This window comes from Mauremys reevesii, linkage group 14 (assembly GCF_016161935.1).
Source record: "Mauremys reevesii isolate NIE-2019 linkage group 14, ASM1616193v1, whole genome shotgun sequence".
Lineage (NCBI taxonomy): Eukaryota > Metazoa > Chordata > Testudines > Geoemydidae > Mauremys > Mauremys reevesii.
The window spans coordinates 28,191,593-28,208,257 of NC_052636.1; the positions used below are offsets into that span (position 1 = coordinate 28,191,593).

General features: G+C 52.8%; 1 long non-coding RNA gene across 1 annotated transcript; it reads right to left on the reverse strand.

Moving 5' to 3' along the window:
- Positions 1–9,664: 9,664 nt before the first annotated feature.
- On the reverse strand, positions 9,665–16,448 carry LOC120381859. Its single transcript, XR_005588164.1, has 4 exons — positions 16,321–16,448; positions 14,946–15,062; positions 11,656–11,772; positions 9,665–10,061 (listed from the first exon to the last, which is right to left on the reverse strand). It is a non-coding gene; the product is annotated as an uncharacterized LOC120381859 (long non-coding RNA).
- Positions 16,449–16,665: the final 217 nt, after the last annotated feature.

Consider the following 16,665-nt stretch of genomic DNA (forward strand, 5'->3'; position numbering starts at 1 on the left):
GGCCGAAGATCCAGCCACCATGGCCGCTGCTGAAGAAAATGGCGCCCCCCAAATGCCGGTGCCCTAGGCGACCGCTTAGGTTGCCTAAATGGTTGCACCGGCCCTGCTGACATCCCTGGACCCAGGCCATCCCTATGTTTACACCCTGGGGCAGATGCGGGCATGAGCATTTACAAAGACAAACGGACCCCAAGAGAAGACTCTGACTGGGGACCATCAGAGTTGAGCTGAAGTTAATGAAACACCCTGAGTATGAAAAGACAATAGTTTAGGATTGTATAAGAGGAGAAGAAAGCGCACAAGATATTCCCCATTATGGAAGAGAGACTCTGCTAGCAGGAGTGTCTCATGAAAGGTGGATCCAGACTCTTTGGATTGGATAAGTGCTGTTTGGATCGACCACTGAGTGAAACATACCTTGTTGGACAGGAAAGTACTTTAAGACGTACAGGGTATAAGAGTGCATTTTATATTTTGCTTTTACCTGTCACCTTATGTTTGAAAATCATAAGAGGGGGAAGGATAGCTCAGGGGTTTGCACATCCTGCTAAATCCACAACTGTGAGTTCAATCCATAAGGGGGCCATTTAGGGATCTGGGGCAAAAAATCTGTTAGGGACAGTACTTGGTCCTGCTGGGAAGGCAGGGGAATAAACTCACTGACCAGTTTTATGAGAGGTATATCTCCATATTATAATCCTTTTGCTTGCTTTTATTTGAATCTTTATCTCAAGATCTGTAAAATAAACGTGTTTGGTTTTACTCTAAGTGCCTTGTGTTAACAAGTGTTGAACTGAGGTGAAGCCAGTTAACTGGGGTGCCCTGCTTCCACGGAGGCAGTGGACTGGTGCATTGCAGGTGTCCAGAAGACAAGGGACTGGGCAATTCAGTGTATCAAATTAGGGTGTGTAAGTTGCTAGTCTGCAGAGAGCCAGAGAGAGAGGGTGGGGCTTGCGGAGCCCAGAGCGGAGTGCCGGTGTTGCCAGAAGCTGTGAGAGCGTTTCCTATGGTGGGCACAGACAAGGCTCCCACTGTAAGCAGGTGGTCATCATTGACCCCAGACACCTTGGGTAACCCCAAAGGTGTGTCAAGGCTCCCTATACACTGAATGGCAAGAGATGGCCCATTCGAATGGGATCCACAAAAGCCAGCACACAAGGTAGGCAGCTGCCAAAGACAGCCAATGGGAGATGCCAATAATGGGGCATTTGCCTTTCTCAGGGTTTGGTGCCTTGGGATGGAGGAGAAGCCCTCACTGCTGGTGACCCAAAGCTGGGAACCCCTCTCCTGCAGTCAGGTGGCTTAGGTGCCTACGTTGTTCCATGCAAGACAGTATGGCACATGCCTTTAGGCTTGTCTATACTTCCAGCTAAGCGCTGATTTAGTGGGTCTGGTGATGACCTGCGAAATCGATGGCAGAGTGCTCTCCCATCTATACTCCACCTCCGTGAGAGGCAGAAGGTAAGTCAGCGGGGAGAGTATCTCCCGTCGACATAGCCTGGTGTAGACACCGCTGTAAGTTAACTGAAGTTACGTCAACTTCAGTTACAATAACTTACGTAACTGAAGTACCGTAACTTAGGTCGACTTCCCGCTGCTCAGTACTAAAGGTGTAACTCCACACAAAATGGTCAGGGGGAGAGAGGATTATAGTGATTCCCATTTAATAGTTAATTAAGTTTAACAACTTCAGCAAAGGGGATAGGGGGAGCCCCGTGTCAGAATATCCCACTGCCTAGTGGCTAAGGCACTCATCCGAGAGGTGGCAGATCCCTCCCATCAGGCAGAGGCGGGACTTGACCCAAAGTCTCCCACAACCCTGGTGGGTCCCCTAACTGTTGGGTTAAAGATTATAAGGGAGGTCCTCCTCTACTCCCACCACTACCATATCAGGCCCCATAGGTGAGAGAGAGACTCCTCCACCCATCTTCCCCTGGTTTGTGGATCATGCTGAGATTCAGGTGGGAGGTAGGTGCTCAGATGCCTAGACTGAGAAAGCAGCATGCATGCCCAGAGACAGAAACTTAGACAACAGGAGAACTTTTAGAGCTCAGGTTTATGCCCTGAGTGAGTTTAGATGCCTACAGGATTAGGCGTCAGCCAAGTGGGGTTTTGTGGATCACCTTTCTGTTTCGCCAGTGCAGATTGCAGTCTCTCTAGGGGGAGAAAAGGGGGAGATGTGAGATTTCACCCTGCCGTATTTATGATGGTGACACTCCCCCCCCTCGCCCCCAGCTAATGTAACTGGCCCAGACACTCACCATTCTCACGCTCCATTTCAGTTAGCAGAATCCCTAGAGGGATAAAAGGGCAGAGGTGATATTTAAGTTCTAAGGCCAGAAGGGACCATTGTGATCATCTGCTCTGACCTCATGCATAACACAGGCCAGAGAACGTCCCCAAAATAATTCCTACGGCCGCTCTTACAGAAAAAACATCCAGTCTTGATTTATAAACTGCCAATTATGGAGAATCCACCCCAAACAACCCTTGGTAAATCGTTCCAGTACTTAGCTAATACAGGTGAGATTTCACCCTGCTCTGTCTGAGATGACCCTACTCTCCGGTAATGTAGTGGGTCCAGACACTTACCCTTCTGATTCTTCATATGAGTTTGCAGGGTCTCTAGGGGGAGGGGGAAAAAAAAAAAGGTGAGATTTCACCTTGTTGTGTTTATGGTGCAGTTCCTGCTATTCATGTAATTTATGCAAGAGAGGCAGGCAGTCAAACAGGACCCACAGACAGATCTGTCTTGATGTTCCTTCACTCAGCATCCCTACTGCCCGGGCCCCACTGACTAGCATGTCTAGGGATTGCTCTGCGTGTCTCCCCGAGGCCATCCTCACTGCCCAGACCCCGTCACACTCCTGTCAGATCTGGCTGCTGTGGGAGTGGGGTAGAGAAGGTCTCTGCTCCCCTCTGTGCCCATCCCCTGAACGGCCACAGCTCCCCCCACCTCCTGACTGTGGGGATGGGGACAGGAAGTGAGCAATGGTAATGGGGCATTGACCTGGGCTGGATAAGGGATGGGATCTGGTTGGCTCCATCCAAGCCCAGCTCCTGCCTTTGTGGCTGGCATCTGCCCCCTGGCCCTAGTGATACCTGGGAAACAGCTCCCTGTAGGGCTGGGGCAGATGGTGGGTGCCTAGCTCAGAAAGGGGTGGATCCAGCCCTCGGATCCAAACACAGCTGGAAATGAGAGAAACGTGTCAGGTGAGACATTTCCCTGTTAGCAGCTTCCCTCCTCCTCCATCTCTATTGGGTGAGGCATTCAGAGGGGACCAGTGTTGTTACTGGAGGCTCCTCGACTAAGCCCCACCCTTCAGCTCAGTCCACCACAAGAATTCTTGCAAAGCTGCAGAAACACTCCAGGAACTAGAGAGACAGCCTGGAATTCTGTTCTCTAACCCTAAGGCAATTATATGTCTACGTCTCCCTGGAGAGAAAAAAAATCAGCTTGTTCCACGCTGTGTTCCAGTCATTTACCAGACTAGCAGGGTGGGATGAATGAGAAGAGATGCTGAGAACAGAAAAAAAAATTACCAGGTAAGAAATCTCATTCTGCTGCACAGCTTCTCTCCTCATTCATCCCTAATGGGAAGTACAGAATCGCAGAAGATGGGGGTGAGGGAGTATAAAACACAAACGTAATATTATTGCAGTAGAATAATTGGCAGAAATGGAATCTCTCCCCCCACCCCCCAGCAAAGGCTGTTTCATTTAAGGAATTATGTGGGAACCAATACAGTAACACCTTCCTATCAAAGGATGCTTCTGCAGAAGAACAGAAACCTGCTTTGCAAATCTTCCTCAGATGATGCTCAGTCGCTTCTTGTAATACAGCTAGGGACCTTGTAGAGGGAGCCTTGATTCCTTCTGCGAATGGTTTCCCAGATGCCAAAAGGTGCAAACTTTTAAACATCTTGCTGCAGGAACTTTGAGGCTGCAAGGTCCTGGGATTTTGGATGGCATGCAATGAACTATGACTAATGGCTAAAATGAAGTGACGGGGAAACTGTTTCCAAGGAACAATGGGAGAAAAACTTCGCCTGGGCAGAAAGAGTTTTCGTCACGAAAACAGGAGTGTGGCTCTTGTATGGCTGGAGGCACTAACTCCAAAAGCTGCCTGTCTGAGGTAATGGCAGCTAGAAAAGCTAGCCCCAGGCTTGTCTCATCTGGCCAGTATGAGGAATCTTAACACCTGATGATACTCAGCTGGGGAGTCCAATATACCTGCCTACACATCCCCCAGTGAGGCTGTTACCCACTTTTCTGTGGTGCTAGGACCCCTATAATCACCCTGGAAGAACACTAGTGTAGCTGAGATTACTAGAACATTGTGGTCTTTCGTATTTGTAATGTGGCAGCATCCCGAGATGAGGCCCCATTGTACTGGGCACATCACAAAGAGACAGAACATGCCGCAGAGAGCATTCTCTTCCCCTCACTTCTGAAATGTGACACAATGAGATCAGTGAGTGAAATTCCCTAGTTGAGTTCTGTCTGGCGACTCCCTGCAGACGTGCACCTCTCCTCCGATGCCCATGCTGTTACCTGTAGGTCATCCAAGTCCATATGAAGATGGACTTCCTGCCTCAAGGTGCAATGGAGATTCCTTGAATGTCTATCAAGTCCAAAGGACCTTCTGAGCCAATGGAGGACTAGGAGAAAGACTTCAGCTTTTTCTTTACCCTACTGCCATTGCCTACAAGAGAATCTTTGCTCGCTGGTTATTCTGGAGTTCTTGCACCTTCCTTTTGAAGCAGCTGATGTTGCCACAGTCAGAGACAGGACCCTGGCTTGGATAGACCCCTGGTCTGATTCCATATGGTCATGCCATTGTTTCTGGCCAGACACCACTGACAGAGCTAATGACGTGAACTAAATGCATGTGCACGCTGAGACTTTGGCCATGTGGAATCAGACCAGAGTGGCTTCAGCATGCTGCTTGTACTTACCTTTCCGCTAGGGGCATACAAAGGTGTTCCAGGAACACTGCCTAATTTTGCATTGGACCCAGTGTGTGGTTCCATGTCATCAGAAAGAAGTCCTGGAGACACATTTTCAGAAATCCCACTTGGGATGACACTGATGCATGCACCAGCAATCCTCGCAGCTGGAGATAATTGGCTGTGGATGACGACTGCCCAGGAATGGCTGATGCAAATCTTTCCCTAGTGCACTGCAGTCTCCCTTCTTGTTCCTTTACCTTTTGCTCTGCGTTGTGTCCAGATGCAATAGAGGGCCAGGGCAATCACAAGAGCCAGGATCACTACCAGAGCCACCACCCAGGGAGAGACCCGTGGAAAAAAGAGATCTGCAGGAGAAATATTGATTTAGGAACAAACACATGTAGAATGAAGACAGGACATTGAGAAAATGGTGACACTGTGACTGGCTAAAAGAATCTCACAGGGAAACACAACGTGAAATGTGGCTTCTTTGAGTTTTATTATTAAGCCAATGAAATTCCGAGTGCTAATCTGGTTACCAAACATGGTTAATTAATAAGAATGGGGATATTAGTGGTAGGCACGGGGCATGGCAGAGCTCTACTACACCCATCTGCCACTGGTGTAACTTAGAGCAGCCCCTAGGCTTCTCTACCGGATGTCAGGGCTGCAACCAGTGCAGACTGGCCCTCGAGCTCAGAATGCTGTAACCAGTTACTGATGCTCCACATTCTCCTGTGCTCAGGGAAGCTCAACCACACAGGGATTTTAATAACAACAAAGCCTGAGTCTGAGGGCAGGTTTACATTGCAGTGTAGACATACAGTGTGTTCCTTGCTCACTGGGGGCAGGGGTTTCCTACAGAATCTAGAATCACTAGGGGGTGATTAATACAATATTCCGCAACAGTGGCTATGCAAATTCCCCAGTCCTTGAAGCTTGACCTTCTGGGGAATAGGAGGAGGGACGGGTTTTATCTGTTTCCAGGAAGTTGCGGGGACAAAGTGAGACTTTTGGAATAAAGGCAGTTAAACCAGACTCAAGGTCTTCCTGGGTGAGCAAAAGGACAGCACCTTCTTTACACTGGTGCTGGAGCCTGAGCAGACCTGCTGGGGGAATCACAGTGAGTTGCAGAGGGGACTGCAAGTCAAAGCCCCCAGGCTGGAAGGAGAGAGATGCAGGTATCTTTCTACGAGAGATGACAGCTGGGAGCTGGAAACCTTAACTGGATGCCCTCAAGGAAGACCAGGAAGGAAGTAAAAGGTGACTCTGTGAAACTGATGCACTGGGCATGCCACAGGAAATGTTACAGCCCTTTGAGATGGAAGATGAATAGTGCTTTACAAATGCAAAATTATTATTACAGTGACAAAATATTGGTTCTATAATAATTGTTATTAGCTAGGAAATAGTACAAAAAGCCTGAACTGTTTTTCTAAAATGTTAAGCTGGATTTAGGTAACATTTTGTATTTACACGTTATAGGCTTGATTGTTTATGCCTAGCAAATCTCTCTATCAATTTCATTGTACAATGAATGCAGGATCAGGCTCATGAAATGAGTCAAAAAATGCCGTATGTGCACAGAGGAGGTCCAGGTTATGCTGCCTGTGGAGTTCTGCATTTCCTGACTTTTGTGCGATTCAATACAAGTTACAGTTTGAGCCCTCTTTTCTAACCCCTTACGGCAATGGGAGTTTTGCCAGGGTTTGAACTGCAGCAGGGGATCCATAGTGCAGCCATTCCACTGTTGTGATCTTTTCAGGTGCAGTCTAAGCAGCAATGCTGAGATCCTGACCGGGGCCCTTTTTCACTGTTCAGGAAAAATGACTTCAGTGGCTAGATTTTGTCAAAAATACTCAACACCCAGCAACTCCCATTGGGAACACAGGAGAATTCCCTCTGCAGCCTGACTGAGAAGAAAGGAGATTGCTGGTTGCTCAGCTTTTCTGGCTAAACACCCTCAGCTACTATTGAAGTCAAGGGTTTGTCTACACTAGAGTTTTTTACCTGGAGTAAACTGTCAGTTAACCCGAGGTAGCTTTTACAGGTCAGTCCGGATAGCCCACAAACGTTATATAGAACTATTTTGAGTCACCAGGTATATCCAAAGAGACTTGAGGATGCTCAAGACCTCACTACTAGGAGACACTCTAGTAAGTGCTCCCCACTAACATCTGCAGTGTCTCAGTCTGTCCATGTGCGGCACTGACCTGCTATGTAAATTGCTGACTCTCTCCTTGTTGACATGCGTGTTCCTAACACAGCAGGACACTTTCTGGTTGGACTCTTCTGTTATAACAATGGCAATCTCTGTTTGAAACAGGCCACTGGCTGCTTGGGATATGTTTTCAGAGGCTGATGGTAAGAGCTGCCCCTGGAGATCTCTCCACTGAGCCTCGGGCTGTGGGTACCATCTGGATGAACGACACACCACCTTGATCCCTCCGTCCTGATGTCCCTCCACAGAGATGTCAGGGCCAGAGCCCAAGCCTAGAGGGGAATGCACTGAACTGATGTTAATTCTACAATATTGTGTTATGAGCCAAATGTTTCATGACAGTATCTTCAAGAACACCCCTTTGGGAAGGGGGGGAGGCATGGATTCTCGTAAACTAGGAATTTCTGGGACACCTGGAAGATGTGAACAGCACTGACCGAAGTAAGGAGGAGATGATGTAGGACGGGGTGGCCAACCTGTGGCTCCGGAGTCCCGTGTGGCTCTTCAGAAGTTAATATGCGGCTCCTTATAAAGGCACCGACACCGGGGCTGGAGCTCCAGGCACCAACTTTCCAATGTGCCAGGGGTGCTCACTGCTCAATCGCTGGCTCTGCCACAGGCCCTGCCACCACTCCACCCCTCCCTTGAGCCTGCCATGCCCTCGCTCCTCCCCCTCCCTCCCAGAACCTCCTGCAGGCCATGAAACAGCTGATCAGGAGGTGCGAGGAGGGAGGGGAGGTGCTGATTAGTGTGGCTTCCCATGGGTGGGAGGCGCTGGGAGCAGGGGGTGGGAGCTGATGGGGGGCTGCTGATGTATTACTGTGATTCTTTGGCAATGTACATTGGTAAACTCTGGCTCCTTCTCAGGCTCAGATTGGGCACCCCATATGTGTGGTATTGTTCTATCCACTCTCAAGGCCTGATCCAGAGTGTAACGCCTCACATTAACCATCTGGGCTTTGGATTAGGCCTGGAAGAGCTCTGTAGTGTCAGACTAGATTGGTTATAGAGACCATTTCTTTTTGCATTATTAGGGTTACAGTTAGTCTGACTTGCTAACAGAGACTGTCTTGCATTAAGATCCCCTACAAATCCCTGTCAGTTCTTGCTCCACTTCCACAATGCCTTACACTCAACTCAGTGGCATCTCTCTGTTATTCTGTCTGTGTTTGTAATGTGACACCTTTTGAACGCTGTACCTAGTTGATTCCAAAAGTGCAGGGACTGTTCTAGGTCTCACTGGGCACTTGATTTAGGGGAAAATTAGAAAACCAAATAGGGGACAAATTAAGCCTCTGCCAACTGATTAGCCCAACCACAACTTCAAGCCCCTTTGCAAGTGTCCAGAGATCAAACTTCCAGCATAACTAGTGTGTCACACACTTTGTATCTTGTGTAGGCTGAGTGCATCGCACGCATGAGGGGCTCCTTGCGTACCTCCATACCCCCCCCAAGTCACTGTCCCATCCCCCTCTACTTCAGGGACTCCCTGCAACTCCCCCCCAATCTCCCCCATACCAGGGGTTCGGTGTGCACACCCCCATTCCCACTTCCCCCAATGCTGTCCCTTTCCCCCATGCCAGTGGCTCTGTTTACTGTCCTATTTCCATGTCCTCCACACTGGGGTCCCCATCCTTCCCATCATGCCATGGTTTCTGGGTCTCTCTTCTCCCCCATAGATTGGAAGGGTAGGGTGGATGGCTGGTGCCCTCTCTCCCCTGACAGGAGCAGGTGTTGAGGAGGCAGGACTTTGGGAAGGAGGAAGGAAGGAATGACATCTCCACCCCCTCTGGCTGTCCCTGCTGGCTGAGTATCCACCCCATGGAGGGAGAACAATTATTTCTCTTCTAACACTGGAGGTGTCAACATGATAAACTCTGTTGGCAGAGTGAGTAGGGCTGTTATGCTTCAAGGTGTTAATGGTGCCATCAACAGATAGCAGCTCCATATGGCCCCCATTTCCCCCCATTTTTGTTTTCTGATTGTCCCCAAGATCAACAGGATTCTGGCCTTTGATGCTGAGAAAATTCCCTAAAATGTTGGAATTGATCAGAGGTGGCATTCAGTCCCTTTGGCCCCACTGCCTCTCATTGATTGCTGTTCTGTCATATGTGCAGATCCTTCATTCTCTAAGGACCAGGGATAAGCTGCTACATAACCCAGGAGGCTGATAGTGTGAGCAGGAGTAAGGGAATCAGTTTTCCTTTTAACGATGCTATAAACAGGCTTGGTGCAGCAGCTGCATATAAGAGGAATCATGTGGAGTAGTTGTGAACCACCTAATTGACATGCATGAAGGCTGAACTCTTCCATAACCTTCACTTGCAAAGCAAAGTTTAGAAGCAGCCTCAGAGTACAGAGCATTCCAGCAAGCCCTTCAATGTGTCCTGAGAGCAGACACTGACTCTACTGGGAAATTACGGGAAGTCAAAAGAGAATTCAGAGCATTGGCTGGCAGAGAAACCACAAGCATTGTCTCCCAAGAGCTCTCTATTTATTATCCTTTCTGAAGTAAAAACAGCAGTGAAACAAGTTACTAACCTTCCACCTGCAGGAGCACTGAGGCGCCTTGAAAAAAGGTAAGTGATTGAAATAAACAAGCGTACTGGCCCTCGTCAGAAGGTCAGATATCACGTATTCTCGGGGAAACACTTCCATTGGTGATGTCATCTTTCAGCAGCTCTGTCCTTCCTTGATAGTCCAACATCTGATTTTCATACTGATCCTGCCCATCTTGGTACAGGTGCACAATTGCAGAGTGCTGGGATCGGATCCATCTCACCTCCATGCTCTGAGCACTCATCCTGGGGGAGAGGTGGCAGGGCAGGACGGCCTCCCACCGACAGATGCTGTGATTGGACGATCAGGTCCAGTCCCTGTGAACTGTGCTGTGAAATGTGTCAGGGATAAAAAGTCAATTAAATCAAAGAGGAGCTGAGTGGTGTGTTAATTCAGCAGTAAGACCCACAGTAAGAGAGAGCATCGTGTATTAGAATGCATGACATGGTCTCACGCAGTGCCCTACACACGTGTACGAGGGCAGAGCTCGTATGTGAATTTTATGCATTACTTGTATGATCTCTGACTATGGCTCAACACTTCTCATGGACACCCTGGGGATAATGGTATGGGGGGCCTGATTCTCTGATACGCCAAGGCCTTTTCCTGCTGCTGCAGCGCAGGGACTGTCCCAGCTGCTGTAGGGATGGTGTAAGCCAGGGGTCTCAAACTCAAATGACGAGGGCCACATGAGGACTAGTACATTTGCCCAAGGGCCGCATCACTGACACCTCCCCCCTGCCGCCCTCGGCCCCGCCCCCATTCCACCCCTTCCCTGAAGCCCTGCCTCTTCCCACCCCTTCCCTGCCCCCATTCCAACCTCTTCCCCAAAATCCCCACCCCAACTTCACCCTCTGCCTGCCCCCAGAGGGTGCAGGAGGGGTGTAGGGTATGGCAGGAGCTCAGGGCAGGGAGTTGGGGTGTGGGGTGCAGGAGGGATGAGGGGTGCGGCAGGGGCTCAGGACAGTGGGTTGGGGTACAGGAGGGGAGCAGTGGGGGTTCAGGGCAGGGGGTCGGGTGCAGGGTGCGGCAGGGGGCTCAGGGCAGGGGTCGGGTGCAGGGTGCGGCAGGGGCTCAGGGCAGGGGTTGGGGTGCAGGAGGTGTGGCAGGGGTTGGGGCAGGGGTTCGACTGCAGGAGGAGTTTGGGGCGGGCTCGGGCCTGGCACTCACTCAGGGCAGGCTCCCTGCCTGCCTGCTCCTGCCCTGCTCCGCTCCGGGAAGCAGCTGGAACGTGGGGGAGCAGGGGCACAGGGAGTGCGTGTTACTGTTGCTTCAGGCACCGCCCCAGCATCTCCCATTGGCCGGGAATGGGGAACCGCGCCGATGGGAGCTGCTGGGGCGGTGCCTGAAGCAACATCCACACGCACCTGCCTGCGCCTCCTCCCCAGGTTCTATCTGCTTCCTGGAGCAGTGCAGGGCAGGGCAGGTGCCCTGCCCTGGTGCACACAGGGCCGGGCCGCTCTAGGTAAACGCTGGGGGACGGTGGGGGGGCCGCAAGGAGCTCGCAGGCCACAGAAAATAATCTCGCAGGCCGTGTGCAGCCCGCGGGCTGCATATTTGAGACCCCCGGTGTAAGGGCTTGCAAAGTGTAAAGATCATCGCTACACAGGTGGTCACTCTACGGGTAAACGTAGAGATAATGGAGAGGGAGGACGAGGCAGATCGGAAAGTGCAGGAGGCAGTTCTGTGTATTTATACCTGCCAGAAACCAGCCAGAGGCTTGAGAAGATTGAGCAGAGGTGTAGCAACCATGGTTATTAGGGACCCAGCTGTGCCCTGCAGTGTCTCCATTTGTGTAAAGAGCATGAGACACCAGGCGGGGTGAGCAGACGTGGTTTGCAAGACAAGGCAGTGATGTGAGAGGGATGTTAATAACCAGCAATAGACCAGCAGCAAACTCAGCGAGGAGGCCGGAGCTCCTACCTGACACCAGCCTCCGCACCTGTAGAGCGAGGCAGAGAGCGACGTAGCCGGGCAGAGCGGAGCTCACTGTGGAGCCGGGGGAGAAGGAGGGAACCTTCCCCATCATCACAGCTGGATCTGGGGAACAGGAGAAATAACAAACCAGATGGCGGGTGAGTGTGATGCAGTGACAGTGCCATGGAGCTGCAGGGAGGAGGTAACAGGCCTCACTGCTGCCTAACATACAGCCAAAGGGAAGGGATTTTCCCTACAGTCCTCGTCTGGCCCGGCTCTGAGCTAAAACCCCCGAGCTGCTGTCTGGTCTGTTTAGATTGTACAAAGCTCTCCAGGGCAGAGATGGTCTCTCACTATTGGTGTGTCCAGGGCCCAGTACAATGGGGCCCCCATCTTGGTTTGGGCATTTAGGTGTTACCGTAATCCCAGTGAATGAATAAATAAGAAGGGAGGTATTAAGGAAAACAAGCCAGTGCAGGCAAAGCTCTTGAGCTTAGGCCACTTATTGCTTTGGGGAAAGCAGCTCCATCTCCCAGCAACATCTGTCCCAGGTGAGGGTATTCTGGGGATCTCGCTACCTCGGGGCAGTGGGGGGCATTCCAGTGAATAACATCACCCTTTGGCTTTCTGAACAAGCTCCTTCTCTGCGTCCTGGTCACACACATCAATGTAACATCAGCTAGAGCAGGGTCGGCAACCTTTGGCTTGCGGCCCGTCAGAGTAATCCGCTAGCGGGCCACGAGACAGTTTGTTTACATTGACCATCCGCAGGCATGGCCACCTGCAGCTCCCAATGGCCGCGGTTCCCCATTCCTGGCCAATGGGAGCTGCGGGAAGCGGTGGCCAGCACACCAGGGGTCAGGCAGTTCCTTAGTGTATGTGCTTTGAGAACGCCTGATGGAAAGGACCATCTGTCACAAAGGTGAGCTCACCTGCATGGTAAAATATATGGGATCACCCAAGGGGACTGTCTGTGACTCCATGTTAATGCTGGTACAGTGCCTGAAGCGTTTACACTGGATACTTGGTTGGTGAAATCTCCATACAGACCTCACACCCAATTTGGGGTTTGTTCCCTGCTTCTTACCAGTCTGCCCGAGGCTGGTGCTCGTGCTCTCCAGTCACTGGAGACAGCGTTACAGAGAGAGGGGCTGTGACTTCCCCATGGTCACTGAACAGGTCTGTGACAGAGCCAGGAACAGACCCTGTTAACTCCACAGCCCCGTCACCCGCAGCTTGGAAAGGCCCCCGAACACACTGTATTAGGCTGCAGGAAGAGGTGTGCAGGGACTGCAGCTGAGCTGCCCTGCCAAGACAGCCTGTGCATCCATGGACAAACCACCTCGCTGGGGGGGTGTCCCCTGGGTCAGGAGAAGTCAGTGTCCAGCCCTGTGGGGCTGCGCTCCTGGCTCATACCTCCAGCACTCACTGCTGCCCCTCCCTTCCCAGCTGCACTGTTCAGCCAGCCCCAGGCCTCTGTGAGGTCACTTCCCCCTGCCCCCACCACCTCAAACCTTCAAACTGGGACATGGTGCACCAGTACCAATCAGAGTGCACTAGTGTAACTTCTGTCTACACTAAGGGTTTGCACCAGTGCCTAAAACACCAGGGTGGCAGAGACCTTCAGTGCCCAAAACAGCAGTACGGTGGCACTAGAACCTATTTCTAGCTCGGTCACAGACAGCCTGGGTGACCTTGGACACGTCAATGTTTCTCCTCCCAACTTTAGTCTCTTTCCCCAGCTGCCCACTCACCGGGGTCTCCTCTCTCCAGAGCTGCTCACCACTACAATCTGTGTGGGTGTCCCCAGAGCTAAGGCAGGTCAGCTCTGGAATAGTCTTACAAGGGGGGCTGGGGAGTCTCTTTCCCTGGAAGTTTTTAAGAACAAATAGGACAAAGCTCTGCCAGAGACAATCTACAGATACTTGGTCCTGCCTCAGCAGAGAGAGCTGGACTTGATGACATCTTGAGGTTCTGTCCAGCACTACATTTCTAGGATGCCATGCGATATATACGTACAAAACACAACATCCAGAGTAAAACCCACCACAACATAATGTCAGGGAACTCAGAAAAAAAGAAAAGAAAAAAGAAACAACAAAAGCCACAGCATAAAATGACAATACAGAGGAAAAGAAAACACGATGCAAACTAACACACCCTAGGACAATATCACACAACGAAAAAAAAAAAAAGAGCTCATCTCAAACCAGCACAACACAGGCATCAAACATGCTGAGGTAAAACAATTCACCATAAAACTGCTCCACAACATGGTGCGATCACAGTTCCAAATGGCACCATGCAAAACAGCTCAGCGTAGAACAGGACACAGCACAAAAGAGAATTATTTCAGTGTAGGCCTAGAAGGGATCTTGAGAGGGCGTCTACTCCAGCCGCCTGTGCTGAGGCAGGACCAAGTATCCCTAGACATTCCCAGACTGGTGTATCTCTATAACCTGGTCTTAAAAACCTACAGTGAAGGAAATTCCACAGTCTCCCTTGGAAGCCAATGCAAGGCAAACAGAGACCAAAACAACGCTGCACAAACACACGCTGGGCCTGGGGTTAAGGGGAGAGGCAAGAATTCAAACAATCTGGGTTCAGTTCCCAGTTTTGCCCCAAATTCTCCATGCAAACTTGTTCGACACCGGCGGCTGGTCCGTGCCCGCTGACTTGGGCTCACACGGCTCAGGCTGTGGGGCAGTTTAATTGTGGTGTCCATTTTCCGGCTGGCGCTGCAGCCCAAGGTCTGGCACCCTCCCACCTCGCAGGGTCCTACAGCCTGGCTCCAGCCCGAGCCCAGACATCTACACTGCAATTAAACAGCCCCTTCATCTGAGCCCTATGAGCCTGAGTCACCTGGCATGGGCCAGCTGGGGGTTTTTAATGGCAGGGTAAAGATACCCTTGGTGTCTGTTCAACACCTGTTACAATGGGGACCCTGATCTTGGTCAGTGTGCAGAGTCCTGACCAACAGGGGAGCCTGAGCTCAGTTGGGGGCTCTGCAACTCCCGGCATTACAGGATCCCTGATTCTGTTTAGGGCCCCTGCAGTATCTGGCAAAATGTGGGGCCAGGATCTCTGTCAGGTTCTGTGCAGTGCCCAGTACAGTGGTGGGGTGTGATCTTCATTAGGGTCAGTGCAATGCCAGACTCAGCAGGATCTCTGAAGTGCCCAGCACAATGGAGGCAGCGGTTTGGGCCGCAGTCATGTGCTGCCTGGCACAAGGGGGGGGGCGTGATCTCGGTCCAGGTCTCAGTTTTACCTGGCACAACAGTGGGGTCTGATCTCACCTGGGGTCTCTTTGGTGCCTGGCAGAACAGGGCCCAGATCTCAGTTGGGGTCTCTGCAGCATCTGGCAGAACAGGGCCACACTCAGTATGATAAGAGCCCCAATCTCAGTCACACACCTGGAGAGAAAAGGGGGAAGATTTTTGAGAATTTGATGTCAGTATTTCAGAACTGAGGAGAAAATGGGGCACAAACTAAATATTTGCCAATATAAGGGACAAGCATCATGTGGGGAGATTTTATGTCACCATTCAAGAGAAAAGATGGGAAATTGGAGGGGATTATACAAGGATATTGAATCAACAGAATGGGATGGATTCTTCTTGCCTCACACTCACAAGGAAAAGGAGTGGGGCTGGAGTCAGAAAGTCGCTGGCTGTGGGGAGGGGCTGGCAGTGGGGTCTGGGAATGTGACTAGCAGGTGATGGGCGGGCGGAGTAGCTGGGACTGGGAAACGTGGGGCTGGGCAGTCTGTGGCGGGGTGGGGCCCTTGCTCCTCCCTCCCCTTCCTGGCCCTTCCCAGGCCCCGTTGCCAGCAGAGAGTGGCCCCCCCAGCGCAGCCCAGAGGTGTCCCTGTCTCAGGGCCCCCCCAGCCTCTGCCCATTCACCCTCTGCCCAGCTCAGGAATCCCTCGGGGGAACCATTTCCCACCCGCACAAGGACAAATCCCTGCAGGTGGAAATGGGGGACACCCCCCCAACCTGAGACCTGAACTGGCCACTGGCGGGGGGGAGAAACTGGGGCACAAGCAGGGGGGGGCGGACAGGGAACTTAGAAGGGGTTGGGGGAGGGGGGGGCACCCTGGGCGCTGCTCGTGGCTCTCTAGGGAGAAAGGGGGCAGGACGGGAGAGGAGGGGGGTCCCCACGGGAGGGGGCAGCGGTAAATCCGAGGGGATCTCAGCCCCCCCCTTTCTCTCCCCGCTCCTCGGGGGTCACCTGCCCCCCCCGGCCATGTCCGGGCTGCACCGACATTTCCCGCCCGCCCCCAGCCCCACGCAGGGACCCCAGCGGGGCCGGGCCCCTCCCCCCGGCACCCCCCGCGGGGCCCCAGGGCAGAGCCTGGCCGGGCCCGGGGGGCGCTGGGCTCCTGCGGGGGCAGCAGCTCCGAGCCCCCCGCGGGCGCTGCCCCCCCCCGGGCGCAGCTCCCGGCGCTGCGAAATGCCGGGTCCCCCCGGGCACTGGGGCAGAGTCACCGCCCGGCCCCGCCCCCGGGGCTCGCTCCGGGGCCTGGAGGTTGCAGCTCCGCAGCGGGGCGGGCGGAGCCCGGGGCGGCCCCAGGGCGGCTCCAGCGGGGCAGGGCCGGACCGGGCACGGGGGGGTTAATGACAGTCTCTCCCGCCGCGATCTGCGCATGCCCAGAGCTCCACCGGCACCAACCCTTCTCCGGCCCGGGAGAGGCTCCAACGGCCCCGCGCGAGCCAGGCAGAGCCCCAGCGCCCAACGCTCCTTCGCAGCCCGGCTCCACCTCCTCTGTCGACGTCACTTCCGTTTCAGGGAGCATCACGAACTACATCTCCCAGCCTGCCCTGCGGCCGCTCCCGCTCTCTCCGCAGCTCAGGGAAGGAGGGTTCCAGTAGCTGTTACTGCGCATGCTCCGTGCGAGCCCCGCGCGGGGCGGGAGATCAAAGCTGCTGCTGCCGCCTCCGGGTGAGCTGGGCCCGGGCTGAGCCGCTGCTGCTCCCCGGGGGGGGGGGCCTGTGCGGGGGGGCCCGGCCGGGGGGG